The following is a 21,856-nucleotide window of genomic DNA, read 5'->3' as shown; positions in this document are numbered from 1 at the left end:
TTCCAAACTTGATGTGCATATATAATCTTAATAACCCACCATTAGTTAGGTATTTTAGAGGGGGATTTGTTACAGATGAAAATACCTAACCTGATATCTGTAAATATGTGTGCTTGTTTATATGTCATTGTGTGATGTCATTGTGTCACTTACCATTGGTTAGTACTTACCATTAGCCCCGCCTTCTCTGTATATAAGTTCTTGCTCCTCCCAGATTAGTGCCTGTCTAATTGTGTTCCTGAGGAAGAAAAGAAATAAATATTACTATTACAAGAAAGCCTACAGTCTCTTATATATGGGCCTAACCAGGATAACCAAACTAGCAACACACTATTTGAGCGGACAGTCCGCTTTTTCCACATTATGTTCACTATTTTTTTTCACAAAATAGTGGACATTTTTTTTATTCAAAAGCTTTATGGTGAAATGGTACGTAATCTAAAGCTGTACAGTCTAAGAGAATAAGGATAGGAGAATCGCGTCTTGTCTTTTTTTTTCATAAGTTAGAATGAGACAAAGATCGAATATCCATTGAGCTCGATTCTCCGAAAAAATTAATGATGAGATTAAAATAAAAATATATTATAAAATTATGTACAGTTCACATTTTTAAAATGTATTGTAGCTTGTGTCGACTGACCTAAAATGGCGTTGAGTGATGAGAGTGACAGCGGCGAGATTTAGAATTCTTTAAAACGAAAGAGAGGAGAGTGCAAATACACCAAAGACTGGGAAGCTACTTTTGCATGGATTACCAACAACGAAACCGACAGAACAAATATGACGGCCTACTGTAAATTGTGTCAGAAATCGTTCACAATTGAATATAATGGTATAAAAGCTGTCACACAGCATGCAAGCACAGAAAATCATTTAAATAAGGAGAAAATAGCTTCCAGCAACAAGTGAATCAATTCGTTTTTCATTGTTAAAGACTCCTCTTTCAGTGAGAAAGTGACTGTAGCTGAAATGGCTAAAACTTACCATGGGATCAAACACCATATTTCTTTCCTGGCTCAAGATTGCGGTATTAAGTTAATGAAGCAAATTTTTGATGATTCAGAAATTGTAAAAAAGATGTCTTGTGGAAGAACCAAATCATCAGCTATTGTCAATGAGGTTTTGTATCCTTTTTCTATTGAGTTGGTGCTCAATGATCTTAAAACTGGAATTCCATTTTCTCTCTCTACTGACACATCAAACAAGGGAAATCGCAAAATGTATCCCGTTGTTGCACAATATTTTACTTGTGAAGAAGGACTGTGTGTGAAAATTTTAGACTTTTATGAGGATTCTTTCGAAGATTCTACATCAATAAAAAATCAGCTGTGTCGAGTTCTTAGTGATAACGAATTGGAAATAAATAATGTTTCAGCTTACTCAGCAGATAATGCATCGGTCAATTATGGAGTGAATAAATCTGTTTACCAAAAATTATTGCTGGAAAATGACAATATTGTAGCTGCTCATTGCAATAATCACATTTTACACAACAGCGCAAAAAATGCATTAAAGCAGTTATCTTTTGATATCGAAAACGTAGTGCTGAAGTTTTTTGCCGAATTTTCGAATTCTGCGAAGAAACGAGAAGAGTTGAAATCATTTTTTGAGTTTTGCGAGTCAGAATTCCATGAAGTTTTGCGCCATGTTCCAACACGTTGGTTAAGTTTGTTTAAAGCGGTCGAAAGACTTCTTTTAAACTGGATACCTCTAAAATCGTATTTTATTTCTCTTGGATCTGATGAGTGCCATAAGGTTATCTGGAACCTTATTTCGGATCAGGAAAATGAACTCGCAAAGTTTATATTATATTTATTGTTCTTTATTGTTCTTTATTGTTAGTCTTGAGCCAAATATACCATTTATTCCATACTCTATAATAATCTCTCTCTTCTTTTTCCTTAATTTCTTTTCTTAATCTGTCAATCTCAGCGCATTCTAAGATCTTATCTATCAGTTCTTCCTCCATTGGGAGTTTTTCCTGTTTCCAATTTTTTGCATATGTTATTCGTGCTGCTGTTAAGATGTGTAGCATCAAATATTATATTTCTTTGGAGTATTTTGTAAAAATTCCTAACAAGAATGTTTCTGGCTTCCTTTCTATTTGCTGTTTTGTTATTTGTTCAATCCATTTCTTAATGTTTGACCCATTTTTTCTTGCTGCCGGGCACGTCCACCATAGATGTTCCTTGAGATTTCTTACATTTCCAACATGTTGCCCTATTGTTTGGGTGTATCTTTGCCAGTCTTGTCGGTGACAGATGCCATCTGTAGAACATCTTCAACTGATTTTCCTTGTATGCCGCCACTAGTGTTAATTTTGCATTCTGTATTTTGTACTCCTGCTGTTTTAAATCAAGAGGTCTATTAAATGGAATTCCTGGATGGGCAGAGGGAGAAAGTTGTGTCTCTCGGTAGATATTTAAAAAGAAAAAAAAAATTCCGATCCAATTAAAATCTCCAGCAACTCCCAACTGGCCAAATTGGAACCCCAAAATCTTCACACTGCAGTATTGTAAATAATTAGCTTTGGGATATGCTATAAAAATAAACATGGAAAAATACCAAATTGCAGATTTTGAATTTCCACTGATTTAAAATCTGATCCTTCCATTTTCTTGCTAAAAGTCTTTTTCTCATCCAATATTTGCATTTCCTGTTTTTAAAAAAATCCATTTTCAGTTTGTAAAGCCTCTGCCTTCTTTTAGCACTTCCACAAAGGCCTTTAATGTCCCAAGAGGCAAATGGGATTTTCCTGGAAAATAAAAACAACTCACACCTGAAATGCTGCTATTTCTCTGCATGGAAACCTGACCAGATCCCAGGTTGGAATTACAAAGAACCATTTAAAAATGGGTTCTTCTTAAGCATCATAGAATTTACTCTTAATAAGAAAATCCCTCAAGAGAAAAAAAAAATGGTTAGCAAAGGACTCTGGGCTGGAATGGATCTATTGTCAACTCTCTTGGGGGGTCTCATCCAGACTAACCCCCCCCCATTAATCCATCCAAGAGGTGTGCCAGTTGGAGCATTTGCCCTTTCCTTCAAAATGCCTCTTTCTGTTGAGGCTGCCCAAAATTGGGGAGTTTTCAGCCACATCACATTTTGCACTTTTTCCCCCTGAAATCTTTTGCTGATTTTTTTGTTTATTTCTGTATCTTGTGGCTCCTAAAGGGAGAAAAGGAAAAGTGGAAGGAAAAATTTTCTTTCTCCAAATAAAACTTTTTGAAAAGTGATTGAAACACTGAAGAAAATTGGGACAAAGATCTTCTCTTCTCTTCTCTTCTCTTCTCTTCTCTTCTCTTCTCTTCTCTTCGCTTCGCTTCGCTTCGCTTCGCTTCGCTCCGCTCCCCGCTCCGCTCCGCTCCGCTCCGCTCCTCTCCCCTCCCTCCCCTCCCCTCCTCTCGCTCTCTCTTTCTCTTTCTCTTTCTCTTTCTCTCTCTTTCTCTTTCTCTTTCTCTTTCTCTTTCTCTTTCTCTTTCTCTTTCTCTTTCTCTTTCTCTTTCTCTTTCTCTTTCTTTCTTTGGCTAGCTTGGTTGATCATCTTCAGGGCAGTTCAGAGGCATTTGGCTCCGTCCTCTCTCCTCTCCTCTATAACCTCCGCATGAAGCCGCTGGGTGAGGCCATCCGTCACCAGGGCTGGAGGTCTCCTCCGTCTGCTGATGTTATAAGGTTTCATCTCCACCTCTGGGGACCCAGGAGATGCTGAGGCTGCCCCCTCGAGGGTCCTGGAGGCTGTGGGGGGAGGGGCTGACTCGTGCTGCATCTGTCCTTCCCGTCTTCTGCGTCGTTTCTTTCCTGTCGTGTCTCTCATGTGGCTCCTTCTCCTCCTTCCCACCAGCCAAGCCCACCGTCTCCATCTCCCCCACCAAGATGGAGCCCTCTTCCCCCAACACCATCCTCCTCTGCACCGCGACCGGCTTTTACCCCGTGGAGATCGAGATCCAATGGCTGAAGAACGGGCGGCTGGAGGAGGAGGGCGTGGCCTTTGGGGAGGAGCTCCAGAACGGAGACTGGACCTACCAGCTTCAGGTGATGTTGGAGACCCAGCCCCAACGGGGGGACGTCTATACTTGCAAGGTGGGGCATGCCAGCCTGGAGGCCCCCATCACCTTCCAGTGGGGTAAGCCCCTCCCTCCCCTCCCTCCCCTCCTGTTCTGGGGACCCCACCCTGCCCTGAGAAGGGGAAGAAGCCCACCCTATGGGGAGAGCTGGAATGAACCCTCCTGCGGGAAGGTGGGCCTGATCCTCCTGCTCAGGTGAGGCTCCTTCTCCTTCCCCAGAGCCCCGTTCCTCCAGCTCTGCCAGGAGCAAACTCTGGACGGGGATCATGGGGGCCGTGATAGGAGTGGCCTTCCTGGCTGCGGGTCTCTTCTCCTACCTGAAGAGCAAGAAAGGTGAGTCTGGGGGGCTGGAGGAGAGGTGGTGGGGAGGGGACCCTCTAGGGGAGGCCTCTCCTCAAGCTTAGCAGGTGGCCAAAGGGGACCCTTGAGGAATGTTTATGGGAACTTCTGTTCTTGGAGGGGCTTTAAGTGAAGACAATGCAACCTATGATGGGCTATCAATGGGGAGGGGTCCCATTGAGTCCTCCAGCCCATGAAGGGTCCTGATTGGGTCTTTTTCTCCTTCCAGCAATTCCCATCCAACCTCCTGCAGGTGAGTTTCTCCTCTTCCCCCTCATCTCAACCCCTCCTAAGAGTTTTAGGTGGCTTTTAAAATTCCTTAATTGTTCCTTTAAAAAAAAAAAAAAAAAACTTGCCTGAACAAAACCTCCTTGTTGTGGATAGAGCAGTTTTTTGGATTTTGGGCAACGTTTCTTTACAGAGATCTGAAAAAGTATTGCAATCAAAAACAAAAGCACACACAAACGCTAAAATCTTGCTCAGAATTTTTCCACGTTTTGGGAAATTGTAAAAGGGAAGGGAAGGAGGGGGCCATTCCTTCCCATTCCTCCCTTGGGGAGGGAGCACCCCATGTTTACATTCCCCCACGCATTTTGTAAGCAACCCACCCATTCTGTTAGGCTCACTGTGGAGGGGGGTTCCACCCTGTGGCTGTTTCAAAAGGGGTGACACCACGGGTGAAATGCTCCCAGTTCGGACTGGATAGCCCGATCCGGTAGCGATGGGAGTGGGTGGTTCGGAGAACTGGTAGCAAAAAGCCCCGCGCCCCCCTCCCCCACCATTCCCAGCTGAGCCACATGATCATCAGAGGCTTTTTTTTTTTTTAATTTGATTTATATGCCGCCCTTCTCCGAAGACTCAGGGCGGCTTACAATGTGCTCAGCAATAGCCTTCATCCTTTTGTATATTTATACAAAGTCAGCTTATTGCCCCCACAAACTGGGTCCTCATTTCACCTACCTTAGAAAGGATGGAAGGCTGAGTCAACCTTGAGCCTTGGCGAGATTCGAACCCTGCAGTAATTGCAGGCAGCTGGTCTTAATAAGCTTAATAACAGGGTGCCTTAAACCCCTTAAACCCCTGTAGTACCAAGGCTCTTTTTTACTTTTCAAAGCATTTTTTCTACAACCTCTTCCGCCAAAAAAATGCTTTTAAAAGTAAAAAAAAAAAAGTTGGCCATGCCCACCCAGTCACATTACCTCCCCAAGCCACGCCCACAGAACCGGTAGTAACAAATTTTGCATTTCACCCCTACTATGCACTGCGGTATTGTAGGTCACTTCAGCAAATGGCAGGAGATCTGCCCAGCTAAATTGCTGATAATGAACATAGCATCTCAGGTATTGTTCTGTCATTGCGTTAGCTCGTTCTATACCTCCATTCGTACTTGGATGAAAGGGGGAGCTAAGTCCTTGAGATGACCCTATCAACTTAATGAACTCCCTCCAAAACTTCGCCCTGAACTGCACTCCCTCCCCCCTCCGGTCCGAGATGATCCTTCTTGGCACCCCATACAGACTCATTTGGGTTCATTAGTTGGAACCTGGACAGGCTCCTCTTCCTGACCCCCCCCTTCTCCTTGTGAGAATTCCCACAATTTCTGGCCAAGTGAGCCCAGGCTTCTCCCTTTGCTGCCACCCCCATCATAGCCCCGTCTTCTTTCTTCATATGAAGCATCCCAGCCTTTTCCTCCCTGAAATGGGTGGATTCTCTCTCTATGTGTCCCTGCCTATCAACCACCCCCCTGTTGTGGCTCCGTTACCGGAGCCTGTGTCATCGTCAGGAGAGGACTCCGAGAGTGAAGGGGAGGAGTTGGCAAGGCCTCCCTCTCCAGGACCCTCTTCTCTGGCAATGCCTTCGGTGTCCGCCGAAGGGCAAGAGATAGGGCCCAGTCAAACCTTGTGACGAACAAAGCTGAAAGCTTCCACGCCATTCTGCATTGCTAGCTTTAAGACTTTGCTGGAGTATCTCTGGACTTGATTAGTTCCGTAATTATTGAGCTGCTTTCCTTTGATGTATCAGAATTGGGGAGAAGTTATCTCTCCTCTTTGTAAATAATAAACTCTTGGCAGGCAGCCACTAGGTTGTTGCCAAGTTCCGTTATCATAAGGAAAAGGATTTTGCCGACTGGTTTGGTCTTTAACTCCTGAACGTCTGTTGGTAGGTGTGCATGGGTTGGGGACAGAAGACCCCCTGCAGTGTGGGTCTGCCTTGTGGGTGGGGGATGAAAGGGAAGAAGAATTTATTATTTACAGTAAAAGTGTCTCTTTATATTCTGATTTTCTTCCCCATCTCTTTTTCTACAGCACTCATGAATTAATCCTGCTCTCTGATGCAAAAGCATATTTTTTCTTTAACAACTGATGACTCTTTGTCCTGTTTGCAACCTGTGAGAAATGGAGGCTGAAGGTGGCAGTTTGGGGGGAGGAGGAGAATGGCAGCCTGGACCTTTTCCTGCTGAGACACATATATACACCCCAGCTTCCTTTCAGGGCCTCTCTTTCTTCTGAGGGAAGGGTGGAGACCATCTAGACTGTCCCCATGGATGCTAGGTGGACCTGTCACTCTAGATCCCTCAACTCTCCTGGCTTTGAACCCACAGCAGCTTCATCTACATTAGTCTTCCTCCCACTCACTTCCCTTCCCTTCGCTTTGCTATAAAAGAATAAACTTCAGATGTAACAAAACCCTGGAATCCTTCCTTCCTCTTCCTTATGAAAAAAAGAAAGTCTTGTGTTGATTCATTGTTTAGGGGAACTGAAACAGCCGTTTCTAAGATGGACAATCAAACTAAGGTGGTTGGTTGTTTCCCAGGAGCAACTATCAAAGACGTGACTGAGGGGCTTACAGAAATAATGAAGCCCACAGATTCTTTGATCCCTTTTTCCTCTTTCATGTTGGGAGGAATGAAAAAGTCCCTGGAAACGATGCCAAGAGACTCGGAGCAGGTGGGCAAGGGAGCCCAAGAGTTGGGGGCACAGGGGGATTTCTCTTCCACTCTCCCAATAAAGGGAACCATACAAGGAGGGAAGGCAGCACCTTGGAAGTCAAGCCTGGCTTAGGGGATGGTTCTCTCGAGGGAAATTGGGATTCTTGGACCATGGTCCACAACACCCACATGGGGGGCTTCTGGCAGGAGATGAGCTGCCCCTCAGAAGAACCCAGAAGGTCGGCTTTGGACACCAACCGGCTCTCCTCATCTGAAGGGCTTGAAAGTGAGACCGAAGTGAGAGGGAGACAAAGTTTTAGAAGCAAATTTCAAGCTCAAATCTCAGGGGAATCAACCGAATGGAAAGAAAGAAGGGAAACTCGGAGACAGAGCAGGAGATGTAGAAAGCAAATATGGGGTCAGTCAAAGAGGGACTCGGATGCCTCTGCACGGATGTTCATAGTACGAGGAATAAACGGGGTGAAGGTGGAGCCCAAAGGCAGGTGTGACATTGTTGCAATCACCAAAACTTCAGGGGATGAAACCCAAAATTGGAAGGTGCAACTAAAGAGATTTAATGCGGAGGAATCAGGCAGCAGCTGTCCAAAGGAAGTGGGAGACACGGACACAAACTTGTAGTTTTATGTAAATAAATGTATTTCACATCTACATTCACAGCAGACAAGATAGTCGGGAATGCCGGGAGATTGTGAGGTAAATCTCAAACAGCATTCTGAGCCCATGGAAGAAAAAGGCGGGAAAAAAGGGAAACTCCCCCTTTCCACCCAAAGCAACCAATCAGAGCGCAGATCACCTCATATAGGAGCCTGCCACAACGGTGTGTTCTGGACCATTGTGCATTTTTCTCTTCCAGCTATTCCATTTAATATCTTCACATTTAAAGTGCTCCAAAGAAACAGACCTAATAAAAGAGGAGGTGGAGTTGCACTATGTATATAAAAAATAAACAAACTGATCTAGAAACGCAACAGAAGAAAGAAAAACCTCCTTCAATGCATTTGGGGTTGAGATAAAAGGGGGGGAAAGGGGGAAAAGAGGGATGGAGCCATGGGGGAATATTCGGAGCCTCCCAACCAACCAGAGGAAAGAGATGGAAGTTTCTGTTACTTAGCCGAGGCCCGGAGGAAGCTCCCCCCAAGAGTCATGGGGGGCTTGGACTCCCCTGGCCTCACCTGGGAGGCAGGTTCTGGGCCTGGTGGAAGAGGAAAGAGGCTCCTGGGAAACCCAGCAGACCAGAGGCCGCCTTGGAAGCAGCCCCCCCTCCTTTCCCCCCATACGGGGCCTTTGCCACCAGGGAAGGGGAGACCCTGGACGGGGCCTTCTCCAACCCCCAGGGAGCCTTTGAGGCCGCCCCTCCCCCTCCTCCTCCTGGCCCCTCCGATCCTCTCTGGGAGGCTCCGGTCAGCAGAGAAGCCTTTAAGGTTCATCAGAGAGGACCCAGGAGAGAACTAGGGAGACTGTGGCCGGCAGAAGCCGTGGAGGCTCTATGAGGAGATTCCTTCAAGGGCAGAAATTGGAAGGTATTTAAAGAGGTTTCAATGAATGGACAAGACACTGATGGGAACGAATAAGCTTCTACTGTCTCTGCTTATATTCAAAATAATAAGGTTATCCATCCACCCATCAAATCTCTCTCTCTCTCTCATCTTCTCTCTCACATTTATGTAGCCCCTCATCTGACAACAAGTGAGGTAAATAAAAACAGGTATTTACATGAAAGTATTAAAAAACATTCAAACAATAAAAAGTATTTTAAAAAGAAGGAATGTTAGGCAAAGAGTCACTTTTTTCGGTGCCATTGTAACTTTGAATGGTCACTAAATGAACTGTTATAAGTCAAGGACTCCTTTCTTCAATGGGCTTCAACTGAGGGAGAAAAGGACCAGAGAGCTATAATGAGGTTGTGGGGAGGGGCCCCTTCAGCCACTTCCAATGGGGCAGAGGACCTTGTGGCTGCCCCACCTGCAGACTCAGCCATGGGGCGGAGGAGGAGGAGGAGGAGGAGGAGGAGGGGAGTCCCTGAGCTGCCCTGAGGGAGAATGGAGGCTTGTTGCCTGCTGGATCCTGGCCGGTTCCTCAGTTCCGCTTCGGAGGAGCCCAAAGCTTCAGGCTGGGGAAGCGAAGCCCAAGCGCCTCTGCAGCTCTTGGGGGCTGGAGAAAGAAACTCTGGGTGTGTGTATTTGTGTGTGTGTGTAGCTGGGGATGTCAGAGAAAACTTGGGGAAGAGCACAATATTTGGGGGGGGAAGCATGAAAGGGGCCCATAGGTTCTGCCTGGGTCAGGTGAGGGATGGAGGCCCCACAGAGGCTGCCTGGATCTGGGGCTGACTGTGTGTGAGTGGCTGTGTCAGATACACAACTGTGGGGCAGATGCTGGGGGGGACCTGGCTCTGGGCTGCTGAGGCTGGTGCTGGGCCAGGGGGGAGTTTGACCCCTCCAGCCCCCCCATCCCTGGAAAGGACCCAGGCCACCTCTGGACCCCCAAAACTCTTGAAACAGGATCCGGAATTCAGGATCTCTCTAAGCCGCCTTTGCGTAACTGAGCAGAACCCGAATCTCCCACAAAGACTAGAAAAAATGTTTTCTATGGATGAAGTGAAAGAGGAGAAGAAGAAACAGGAGGTCTCCTTTTGGGATAGTTTTTGGGGGGGAGAGATTTCCAGACTGTGATGGTTAAAAGGCTGTAATCCTATAATGGAGGATATAGGATCACTGACGTCCCCAGGATTTCTATTAAAATTCCAGGTTATTCTATAAATTATAAATTTATTCTTTGGTTTAATATACTGTCCCTCCATCCATCCTTCCTAAATAATCCTGAAATCTTTTACAAGGAAGAAAATCCGCTCAGATCCTCTGAGACATCATATTCGTGGATATGGATTTTCTTCTCCTCCTTTTGGGAAAATGTTTCCTCCAACTTCCCTCCAGAAGAACTAAATTCATCTCAGAGGCTGATTCTTAGGACTTGGGAGTCCCAGGACTGATTCCTTTCCCCGTAAAATCCCCTTTTCTCTCAGGATCCCTGCAGGCAAAAGGTTGAGTTCACGTTTTTGGGTTGAGTTGAGTTCAAGAACAGCTGGAATGGAGAATCCGGCTCGTTCATAATATAAAATGTTTCTGAGATTTATGGAGCTTAAAGTTTTATTTCAAATCACGGCAGAGATTTGGAAAGGTGGGAAAAGCTGCATTTATGTGGAAACGATATTTCTCTTCAAAAGAAGTTTTGTACAAACACACGTACAAAAGTTGGAGGGAATTAAGGACAAAAACACCCTCAAAATTTCCAGGGAGGAAAAAGTGCCTTGAGGGCCCTTTGGCTGAGAATTGGGGGGGGGGGGACGGAGGAAGAGCCGCTGCTCAGATGGGGGACCTCCCTGAATTCTGGGCTTGGGCCGGAAGAGAAGGGGGGATGGGGGGGTCTTGGCTGGGCTCTGGGTGGGGGGAAACTCCACTTGGGACCCTTCCTGGAGGGGAAGACCGACTGGAGTCCCACTCCTGCCCTTGGGATCTCCCTCGCTCACTTGGGATCTCACAAGCAGATCCTGGAGTGGGGCAGCATCTCTAGGGATCACCCCTCAACTGACAGAAGCCGAAGCCCAGAGAAGGTCGATCTGCCTGGAAGGGAAAATGGGATCATCCTCCGAGGGGGATCCGACCTGGAAGGGATCAGGAGGGATTTCCTGACCCTGAGAACCAATGATTCAATGGAGCGCCCCCCCCACCTGGAATTGTGCGGGGAGGAGGGGGGGCTGCATCCCTGGAGGCCACCAGATTGGACTAGAAGGTCTCTAAGGTCCCTTCCTGCCTTTGAGTCTCCCCATCGGCCCTCCCCCCCAGCCTTCCACCCACCCACCCACCCCCTCCTGCTTGTGGGGGGAGGGGGAGGAAAGGCTGGGACTGTCCATAAAAGAGGAAGCAGCCGGAGACCCTCCAGACTCTGGGCTGAACCCCCGACAGGCTCCGCTCCAGCAGTCCTTCAGGGGGAGATTCTTCCCCCCCCTTCTGATTCACCCCCTCCCCCCATTGAGCTCAACAGCAGCCATTCTGGAACCCAAACCGACCTAAACCCCACAGCGCTGGGGGTCAGACCTCCCCTACGGCAGCCCCTGTGCCAGGAAGGAAGGGGGTCAAAGGTCAGAGGCTTCCCTGGGGGTTTCACCTGGGGGCCAGGAAATGTGGGGAGGGGTCAGTGTGCGTGTGTGTGTTCGTGTCCACAGTCACCAGCTCATCCCCACCCCCTGCAGAGTCCAGGTGCTGCTGGGGGCTCCCTCCCTCCCCCCAAATTGAGCCTGGCTCCTCTTTGCCCTTCTGGAGTTTCGGCAGCCCCAACCTGGATTCCCCCTGGGCACTGCGGGAACTCAAAGGGCATCTAGTCCACCAGGCAACCTCTGCCCACAGCCAGGAGTTCGATCCTGAGGGTGCTCAAGGCTGGACTCAGACTTCTCTTCTTCCGAGGTGGGTAAAAGGAGGAGCCAGATTGTTGGGGGGAGAGGCTGACTCTGTCAAGCGCTTAGAGAGGGCTGTAAAAGCCGCGTAGAAAGCGGTGTATAAGTCGAAGGGCTGAGGCTCCCTAGGGAAGATCCTGAGGGCCAAGGCGAGGGGGGTTTCCTGCCTGTTTCTCCGCCCTGCCAGAGTTGGTGTCTTTCCGTCCTGGATGGAGCCTCGATTGGAATTCCTGTTTCCTGCCTTCCTCTTTGTCTGGTGCTGATCCCTGCTTATCCGTTGGCTCTTGGAGGGGAGGCGTCTCTTTTTCTTCTCTTCCGAGCTTTATTATTGTCTTTTTTGAGGGTTGGGTTTTCAGGATTCCTGGACAAGGAACTTGAAATCTAAATTTATGACTTTATTACTGCACCTCCTGACTGCAGCAAGAATTCCTAATATGCAAACATGGAAAGAAACCTCCATCCCCAGGATGGACGAAGTGATGGAATGAAAAATGTGGCAGAGATGGCAAAATAAACTTTTTGAGCAGAGGAAAGAATAGAGTTCCAGCTGTTTTTCTACCTGGAAGCCACTTCTGGACTTTGTGCTTGAGGCAGAAAAAAAATGAAACCTGGAGTTTTGGGATTTACTGATTAAGTTAAGTTGTTGTTATAGAAATGGTTAATATTTACTTAGAAAAGAAATAAAAACCGAGGGTACAATTTCACTTTCTATTTTATTGTGCTGGGAAGAAGTTTTTTTCCTCTCTTTTTTCCTTTTGCCCTTTATCCCCCACTTCTCCTTTGCCTTCCTTTCCCTTTCCCATTTCCCTAAGACTTTTATTCTCTCTTTCACGCCCTTATAATCTTCATGGAGCATCATAAAAAGGAGCCTTTTGTTTTAGGGGCCTTCCTGTCCCACAGCCAAAATATCCAAATCTCATCAGGATCTGCACAATCAGATGGCAAAATTTCTTCCAAAATGTAACTTTATAAATGTAACTTTTTCCTCTCCGAGGAAAGGAGCGGGAAGCGGAGGAGAAACGGCGAACTTCATTCCTGGATCTTCATCCGGGGCTGCTTTGCAAGGAAAAGGGGGATCCCGACCCACAGAAAGGAAGAGGGAGATTCCTACACAATCGGGGTTCAGGGGCGGGAAACCTGAAGGAGCCGGTCCGTCCAGACGGTCTGAGCAAGGGAGACGCGTGTTTCAAGGAAGGAAATCGCCCTTTTCTCTTGTGAAGCCAAGAGATCCCTATGGAGATTCCCCCGTGAAGGGAGAGGATCCGACTGGATTAGGAGGGATCCCTTCAGATCCTGCATGGACTATCATCTGAGGGTTTTCCTGGCTTCCCTTCGGATTGGGGGGAGCGTGTGACCCCCAAGTCCTGGCTGGCTGTGGGGCTGCCCCTCCCCCCTTGTCATCCAGCGCGGCTGCTGGGGGCTCCCTCCTCCCCTTCTGAGCCCCGAAGGACCCCTCGAGCTCTGGATCCACTTTGCCCTTCTGGACTCTCGGCAGATCCACCTTAGGCTCCTTCTGGGCACTGTGGGAACTCAAAGGGCATCTAGTCCACCCTTCCAGTCCAGGCGCCCAGAGAAAGGGAGATTGGAGGAGAATGGGGGGGGGAGGGGGGCAAAAGGAAGAGGACATTCCCCTCCGGAGCTGGCATGAAAGACCCCCCAGATTGCAGCCCCCCAAGACTGAAGGGATTCCCCTCCCCCACTTTCTCCGCTTCTCTCTCTGCGCCGAACTATCTCCTGCATCGGGCGAAGTCAAGGGAGGCTCTGCCCGGAGACCGATGACGCTGCAGAAGGGAGGATTCCCATTGGTCCTCCTGCTCTTTCTGGACTCTTCCGAAGTCCGGGGAAAACTCCTCCCCCCCTCCAGACCCTCCGATTCCTCCTCTGGGGCTGGGAGCGTCTTTCTCCCCCCTTTGGGGCGCTTGTGGGGAGCCTCCATGGCTTTGGCTGGGCTCCCCCTGATGCTGCTGCTGGGGGCGCTGGCCCGGATCCCCGGGAGCGAAGGGGGGGAGGAGACCCCCGGTAAGGAGGGGGCTGGAGGGGGCTGGGGGGGAGGAGGGGGCTGGGGGGAGGAGGGGGCTGGGAAGGACCCCTGGATGTGGGGAAGAAAGCTGCTGTGTCTCCAGAGCCTTCAACAGCCTCGATCTCTGCGTGGTCTCCTCCCCCTTCCTCCCCATATCCCCCCCTTTCCCAATTGTAGCCAAGGTGGGGGTCTCAGCCGGGCCCCTTTCTGCCCCCCCCCGCAGCGTCTGGGTCTCAGTCGGCTGCATGGAAAGGGGAAGGGGAGGAAAAGCGAAAGAGGGAAACTGAGGCATTTTCAGCCCTGAATCCCCAGAAGGGAAAAGAGGCATTTGAGCAAAAGTCTTTTTCCTTCTTCAGAAACTTCACTTTTTCTCCTGAATCTCAGATTGGAGGCTGTGAAGGTCAGGCAAGGGGGGGGGGGCTTCGGGCCCTTCTGGGGAGCCCCTGAAGTTGCAGAGGAGGCCAAGAACCCCCCAGCCCCCATAATCCCCCACTGCTGTATCGGGACCTGGAGGGGAGGGGGAGTACTGAGGGAGAAGGAGATTGGGGGTCCCCTTTGTGAAGGGGGCTGGAGACCCTCCCTTTGAGGTGCAGGGGTGGCAGGGGGTCTTTTTGTGGAGGGGGAGGGGAAACAGGGGTGATCCCAGAGAATCCTCCAAAGGGAGGGAATTGAGTTGAAGATTCGGGGGAAGAAGAAAAGCTGGGGGGACCCAGGGAAGGTGGGGGTTCGAATGGCTGGGAGACCCCAGGAGAGTCAGTCTAGATGTCCTCATTGTGTCCCCTCCCCGATATCCCCTCCCAAAGGAAGAGAGAGTGGGGGGTATGGACGTTACTTTCCCTCCGGCCCTCCCCCCCCAATTCCTGCCCCTTGAGATCCAACCTTCCCTGCAGAGAGGAGATCTGCCCGACCAGTTGAGCTTCTGCCTGCCTTTTTCCTCCGTGGGACGCTGGAGGAGGTCCCTCTCCACCCTCCCACTTTCTTCCCCCCCCTCCAGACCCCCCCAGGAAGCCTCCCTTTCTTTCTGGGACTGAGAGAGTTCCCGTTCCCTCCTCCAGGGGGCATCTTCCCCCAGTCTCTCTCGGAAGGTCCCCCGCCCCGCCCCCTCCTCTTCTACTAGTGGCTGGGAGCGATGGGCCCTGGAATCCCTCCTGACCGCCTTCCTCCCCCTCGCAGCCCATTTCCTGGTCCAGGGGAAGTCCGAGTGCCGCTTCCTCAACGGGACGCAGCGGGTGAGGCTCCTGATCAGGTACATCTACGACCGGCAGGAGATCGCCCGCTTCGACAGCGACCTCGGGCAGTTCGTGGTCCTCAAGGAGTTGGGGAAGGCGAGTGCGGACTATTGGAACAGGGATGAGCAGCTCCTGCAGTACGAGAAGACCCAAGTGGATCGCTTCTGCCGATACAACTACGGGGTGAACAGCTACCAGGCGGCCAAGAGGGAGGAGCGGGTGGTTGGCCGGAGAGGTGAGTCGGGGGGGGGGGAGGGAGGGAGGGGGGGCTTCCCTGGGAGGGGGACACCTGACCCCCCTTTCATTTGATTTCATTTCTTGGGATCCTCCCGGATGGAGGTTTTGCTCCTCATTTATTTATTTATTTATTCTGCACTCTCAGATGAACAAAATCTTCTTCCCAGGCTCCAAACTCTCCTCCTGCCTGGAATCTGGGATCCCTTTGATCCATTCCCCCCCCCCAAGAAAATCCATCCAGATATGTTTCTTTTGGGGGGGGTCTCTCTCTCTCTCTCTCCTGCTCAATGCAGGCACTTCTTCACTTAACAACAGTTCGTTTAGTGACCCTTGAAAGTTCCAACGGCAGTGAAAAAAAATGACTTATGACTGTTTTTCACACTTACCACATATTCAGTCTGGAGGCAAAACTCACTTTCACTCCTAAATTCTTCCCTGCGAAACCTGGGAGGATTTTCAGCTGCCACATAAGATGCATTTAGAAATGTTTTTCCTACCAAAGAGGATATTTATTTATTTATTTATTATTCAAATTTCTATACTGCCCTTCTCCTTTCGGACTCAGGGCGATGAACAGCCAAAAATAAAACATTTGTGCACAAACATTAAAATAAGTTTAAAATAATTAAATAAGATTTGGCCCATAATTTAAAACATTTCCATTTCCAAAACATTTTCGTGGAGATAATAATATTCACCTGTTTAATTTGTTTCTGGATGAAATTTAAAGTTTATTTTTCCCCTACAAACAGCCCAACATTCTTGTCATCTGGCACAGTACTTGAAATAATTCTCATTCCAATAATATTTAACATAGAGATTTCACTTTCACTTTTATTAACTTATCTAGTGATTTTTCATAACCTCCGAAAGTGCCCCAAGTGCCAATTGTGTTGGTGTTGTGAGTGTGTCTCTTTTGTGGGCCTCTCAGGGCCTCCCTCCCTCCTCCCGCCTTTTGGGGGTCTCTGGGGGGATTTTCCCTTCAGGGAAAGGAGCTTCATCAGCTGCCCAAAGACTCCAAAGCCCATCCTCCCCTCCTCTTTTCCTCCCTTCCCTCCCCTCCTTCCTTCCTTCCTTTGGTTCAGGAACAGGACCGAAATCTCTGTCTGGATAGTTTGTTAAAAACCTTTAGCTGCTCACAAGCTTTATCCACATAAATAGAATGCATTTTTATTATAAATCCAAAATAGTGATCCTGAATTTCATTGTGATTCATATAATTTCTTCTTCATCAAAAGTATTATTTTTACTTCCATGAAAATACTTCAGACAAGAGGCCAATAATTCTCCAGGGGTTCCTGTTCTTTATTAAAAGAACAGGAATATTTATTAAATTACGTGTATTTAGAGCAAATTGTTGGTGCGGCTCCAGTTGAGGAGACCTGAAATCACAGGATGTTTCTTGAGTCTCTTTGGGGGAATTTTCTCTTCCTTTTTCTTTGACTTCTGAGCGGACTTTTCTCTCCGGAGAGATCCGGGCATCTCCTTCCCCCGAGAGGCCAAAGCTTTTCTCTGGCCACCAAGAGAGGCTCTCAACCTTCCCTCCCCAAAATTATATATATGTATATGAAGAACTTAATGAATCCTGCTGAATCAGTCTGCCTGTGGGTGCTTTCTGGATTTGATTTTTACAAGAAACTCTGATTTATATCTGTCTCCTATTTTACTATGTCAAGTATTTGCAAGCCATTGGCACATATATCATACAGACACTAGTGGAGGCAGAAAGTGTCCCCACCCCTATGTGGAGAGGAGGGGCTTACACTGAGTATAAAACCCTCTCTAACCTCTCCACCACGCTCTCTTTTACATTTGTTCTCCATGAGACATGATCTTTGATAGGGGTGGTCACACACGCTGTGTGCCCCCTACCCTAATGGATATTAAGACAGCCTTTGTATATAGTTAATATGTTTTGTTATATGAATAAATACATTTATCACATTTATTCATGCACCTGCCTTTGGACTCTTCTATGCTCCTGGGTGTTTCTACGACTCCAATTTCCACAGAATGGTAGCAGAGGGAATGGTAGCAGAACTCCACTCCAGGAGCTGTTGAAAAGGCGAGATGCCCTCCAAAATAACCTGTGAGAGAAGCTCCCCTGTTGTGACCAGAGGCCTTCAACGGAGGAGAACTTCACAGCAGCCCCAGCCTGAATCAACGATGGAAAACATTGAAGGGGGTTTCCATCCAGCTACACCCTGGCAGCCAGAGGCCACCCAGATGCAGCAAGAGATCCCAGGGGCCGAGCCAGGCAATGTTGGAGAAGGCTTCTTCAGCACTGACGAAGAGGGGGCAGAAGGACCAGATGAAAGCCTGGACAGGCAAGTGGCTGAGATGTCAGAAGAGGAGTGCCGAGCAGCGCTCGCCTGCCTCCTGAAGACAAGGGCAGCAGCCAGAAAGAGGCCTGAGGAAGCAGCACCAGAGATGCCTGCCATCCCGGTAAGGACTCCCCTGCCTGATCTCTCCAAGATGGCGCCTGCCGCCAGAGAGACTGCCCCCCCACCCGGTTTCCCGCCAAACAAAATGGCCGCCAGGCCACTTCCGGAGGCAACTTCCTCCAAGATGGCTGCTCCCCTGGGCACTTTGCCAGAACCACGAGCCAGGCCATCCCCAGCTCCACAGCCCAGGCCTACAACGCCAGCCAGCCAGTTCAGCATTCCAGCGGCCCAGAGGACCACTCCGAACCCACAAGCCCCTTGCCAGGCCCCGCCTGCCATGGCAAACATCAAAGAGGCCATAGAGGCCCTGGTCGCTGCTCTGCAACTTATGGAGCAACCACCCACTGGCCCCCCCGAGGCCCCAGACCCAGCTGCCCACTCAAGGAGGGCCCCAAATCCAACCTCCCACCCCCGGAGGAACCCAGATGGACCTGCAACCTCCCACCCCCCACTGCAGAGGCGCTCACCATTCACTGAATGCTCCAGGGAGGCCCAGGCTGAGGCCTCCGCACCTTTCCGGCCCTGCTGGGATGATCCGGAGCTGCAATCCTGCTCCTCTGATGGAGAAGAGGAGATCCAGAGACATTTCCAGGCCTATCCAGCCCATGGACCTCATCTGATGGGCCTCCAGTCTCCAGAAAGATCTCCAGGCCTTCTTCCCACTCCTCCAAGGTTTCCCCGCCACACAGCTGATGTTCGGGCCTATTCTGAGGCTCCAGCCAGACCTGACTTCAGAGCTCAGAGAGGGAGATCGGAGCTCCAACAAGAAAAGGCTTTGGAGCATGCTCCATTTCCTGCACGTGCCCAGTTGCTTCAAACTACAGAAGGACTACAAAAAGGAGCCAGACCTATGCAATCGATCCCAGGCTTAGGGATCCCAATGCCATTCACAACAGGCTTTTTTCAGCCATTTAAACAACTCCCCATGCAGTTTAATGGCAATAATTTTGTAACTTTGCCAAATAATTTTGAAAAATTACATTTAAGTGGTCAGAATTTTAAAAAATGGTGTAAAGAGATTCAGATAATTCTCTTAAGAGAAAATACTCTGGACATAATCAAAAGACCACCCCCTTTACCTTGGAGCCCTGAAATTGAGTTCCTGCATAAAAGAGCTTACACAACCCTGTTAAGTTCTATAGACACAGCTCTGTATGCCAGTCTTTCAGATGGCCTCACAGCTCAGGAAGTTTGGACTGCCCTATATAATTTGTTCCATAGTGACAATATGGCTGCAACCAGCAGATTGTCAAGAATTTTCCATAACTATAAACTCAAACCTGGTGTCAAAATGGGGGAACATTTGGCAACGCTTAAAGCCATGAGGGATGAGCTTATACAGAGGGGGGAGCCTGTTCCTGAATCCACTTTAATTAGTGTGATGTTGAACTCCCTAGACAAATCCTGGAGTCCCTTTATTATTTCTCTAGAAGGGGTTTCTAGGGAACAAAGAAATATAGAATACTTTTCTGGCCGCTTTATTGAGGAAGATTTAAGGCGCAGAGATGAGGAACAACAAGAAATGAAGGAGGCATATCACAGGCCTAGGCCTCAGAGGAGGCGCCAGGACACAAGTGAAAGGATTAATACCCTTCCCACCTGCTTTGACTGTGGCATACAAGGTCACTTTACAAGGGAGTGCCCTCGCTCTAGGGCCAACACGGCTGGACTTAAGCACAATAAAAATAAAAGAGGCCGTGGAAGAGGGGGAGGTGGTCATAAAGGATACCAATTCTGTAGTATCACTAGTGACAATCACACCTCCCAGGTAAAGGATGCTGAGGGGCTGTGGCTTCTTGATTCAGGTGCATCAACGCATATAGCCAACACGAAGCAACAATTTAAGGTTTTACACCCACTCAAGTCCTCAGTAAAAGTTGCCACTGGGGACAAGGCAGAGGTAACTGGGGAAGGCGTGATCAATGTGCCTGGGATAGGAGATGTCATAGGGGCACTGTATGTTCCCTCAATCAAGAACAACCTTTTAAGCATCTTAAAATTGACTGAGGATAAAAATGTAAAACTGGTTTTTGAGAAGGGTGGAGGTTATGTTTCCGAAAATGGGGGTGTTGTTGGCGATATTGTAAAAATCAACAATTTGCCTTATTTTTCCCCAAAAGCACAGGTCAAAAGGCACAAGAAACCTAACAAGAGGGCTCAGGGAGCTAACGCCCAGATAGAGCAGAAAGCTTCTGTGCCAGCCCCCAGGTTGTCCAAACTCAAGGACCCTGGACCTAAAACCAATGAAGCTTTTAAACCAGCTCCTAGGACATCCAAAGCCATTAAGGCTGAGCCCATTAAGGTCACAACTCCTCAGCCAACCCTGAGGAACTCTAAGGTGACCATTAATCCAGTGCCTACTCTCATTACTGAACACACCAAGGCTTGTAATAGTAAGATACATAAGGTTGACAAAGTATGCATGGGTAAACCTTTACATTTGGATTGTGCTCATATATTACACCGCAGGCTTGGCCATGCCAGCTTCCCGGTTATTAAGAAAATGCAAGATTTTTCTAATGGGCTTAAGATAAAAAATTGTAATACCTATTTGGAATGTGCCATCTGTAAGGCAGCAAAATCTAAACCTGCTGCTATACCTAAGGTCTCTTCCCGTCGTGCAAGGTATCCTTATCAGCTGGTACACATGGATTTGGTTGGTCCTTTTAGACCCTCCCTCGGTAGGGGGCGTTATTTTTTAACGGTAGTAGATGATTACTCTCGTTATGGCCATGTATTTATTTTAAAGGACAAAACTGAAGTCTTTACCAACTTCAAATATCTTTACAACCAGATCCAAACGCAACACAAGGTGTGCATCGCCCAGGTACAGAGTGATAGGGGGACTGAGTTTACATCCAAAATTTTTGAAAAGTGGATGAAGGAGAGAGGTATCCTCCATTTTAAATCATCCCCTCGAACTCCATCCGAGAATGGCATTGTAGAAAGGAGAAATGGCGTGCTGCAGAATGTCATGAACTGCCTACTTGCAGATGCTGACATGAGCCAAGTTTTTTGGGCAGAAGCGGTCAAAATGGCTAATTATCTAGTCAACAGGACGTGGAGTAGCGCCATTAACCAAACCCCATACTTCCTGGTCCATGGAAGGAAACCTAGCCTCTCACACCTGAGAATTTTTGGTTCCTATGCCTGGGTCCATATTCCCAAGCACCTCAGAAGAAAGGGGGGCAAGGCATCAAGGAGGCTCAGATTTATAGGTTATGCAACCGGCAGCAAGGCCTCTAGGTTTGTAGACAAAAACAACCTTGTCATTGTCTCTAGATCAGCTTCCTTTGAGGAGGGGTCAAATTGGTCAAAAATTCATTCCAATGAACCCGGTTATTCCCCTATTAGAAGCGACACTGAACAAGCAGCACCACCTGAAGAGGATGAACCAACAAACTCCAAGCAACTGACCAGCGAAGATCCAGATGGTGATGAATCCCTACCTGACTCTGACGATTCAGACAAGGAATCCCTGGGTGACTTCACACCTCCTGCCTCACCTAAACGACCATATCTTCGCAGCGCCTGGGACAGAGGCCCGCCCCATTTTGATTGGAAAGATACTTCCAGCAGCTCCAATTCTGACACCAATGCTCCGGATGACAATGATGATGGTGAGTGGCAATTTCCCAGACGGTCAAAACGCTCCAATAAAGGGGTGCCACCCAAAGGGTTGGACATTGGCTGTGTTGCCTCGGTCAACAGCATTACCATGGCCCCTAAAACGTACTCAGATGTCCTTCAGCTTCCCGAGGAAGAACAGCGCAGGTGGAGGGTGGCAATGGAGCGGGAAATGGACAGTCTCAAAAAATTGAAAGTCTTCATCCCCATGGAAGTCCCCAAAAAGAGGAAAGCAATTGGCACCCATTGGGTCTACAAGGTCAAGCCAATGCCCAACAACAAACTCCTCTATAAGGCCCGGCTGGTAGCACAAGGCTACGCACAGCGCTACTTGCAGGACTTTGATGAAACATACTCCCCCACCGTGAGAGCGGAAAGTGTGAGGGCTGCTTTGGTCACCGCAGCAGCACATGGGGAACACATTTTTCAATTTGATGTGCAAACTGCTTATTTACACGCACATCTAAAACAAGAAATTTACGTCAGAGGTGCCCCCGGA

At 48.4% G+C, this 21,856-nt stretch overlaps 1 protein-coding gene and 1 pseudogene across 3 annotated transcripts in view; both read left to right on the top strand.

Moving 5' to 3' along the window:
- LOC148116177 (H-2 class II histocompatibility antigen, I-E beta chain-like) overlaps nt 1-21,856 on the top strand; it is a 252,867-nt gene that overhangs the window by 182,548 nt on the left and 48,463 nt on the right. The gene's annotated exons all lie outside the window — the stretch shown is intronic.
- LOC148116179 (rano class II histocompatibility antigen, A beta chain pseudogene) lies at nt 3,842-4,468 on the top strand (annotated as a pseudogene). The gene is made up of 2 exons (XR_015732837.1): nt 3,842-4,123; nt 4,284-4,468. The product of XR_015732837.1 is annotated as a rano class II histocompatibility antigen, A beta chain pseudogene (transcript).

The sequence above is a fragment of the Pantherophis guttatus genome, chromosome 2, assembly GCF_059756535.1.
Source record: "Pantherophis guttatus breed Tessera chromosome 2, ASM5975653v1, whole genome shotgun sequence".
Taxonomy (NCBI): Eukaryota; Metazoa; Chordata; class Lepidosauria; order Squamata; family Colubridae; genus Pantherophis; species Pantherophis guttatus.
Note: the sequence above shows the minus strand (reverse complement) of the source record. Positions and strands in the feature narration are given on the sequence as shown.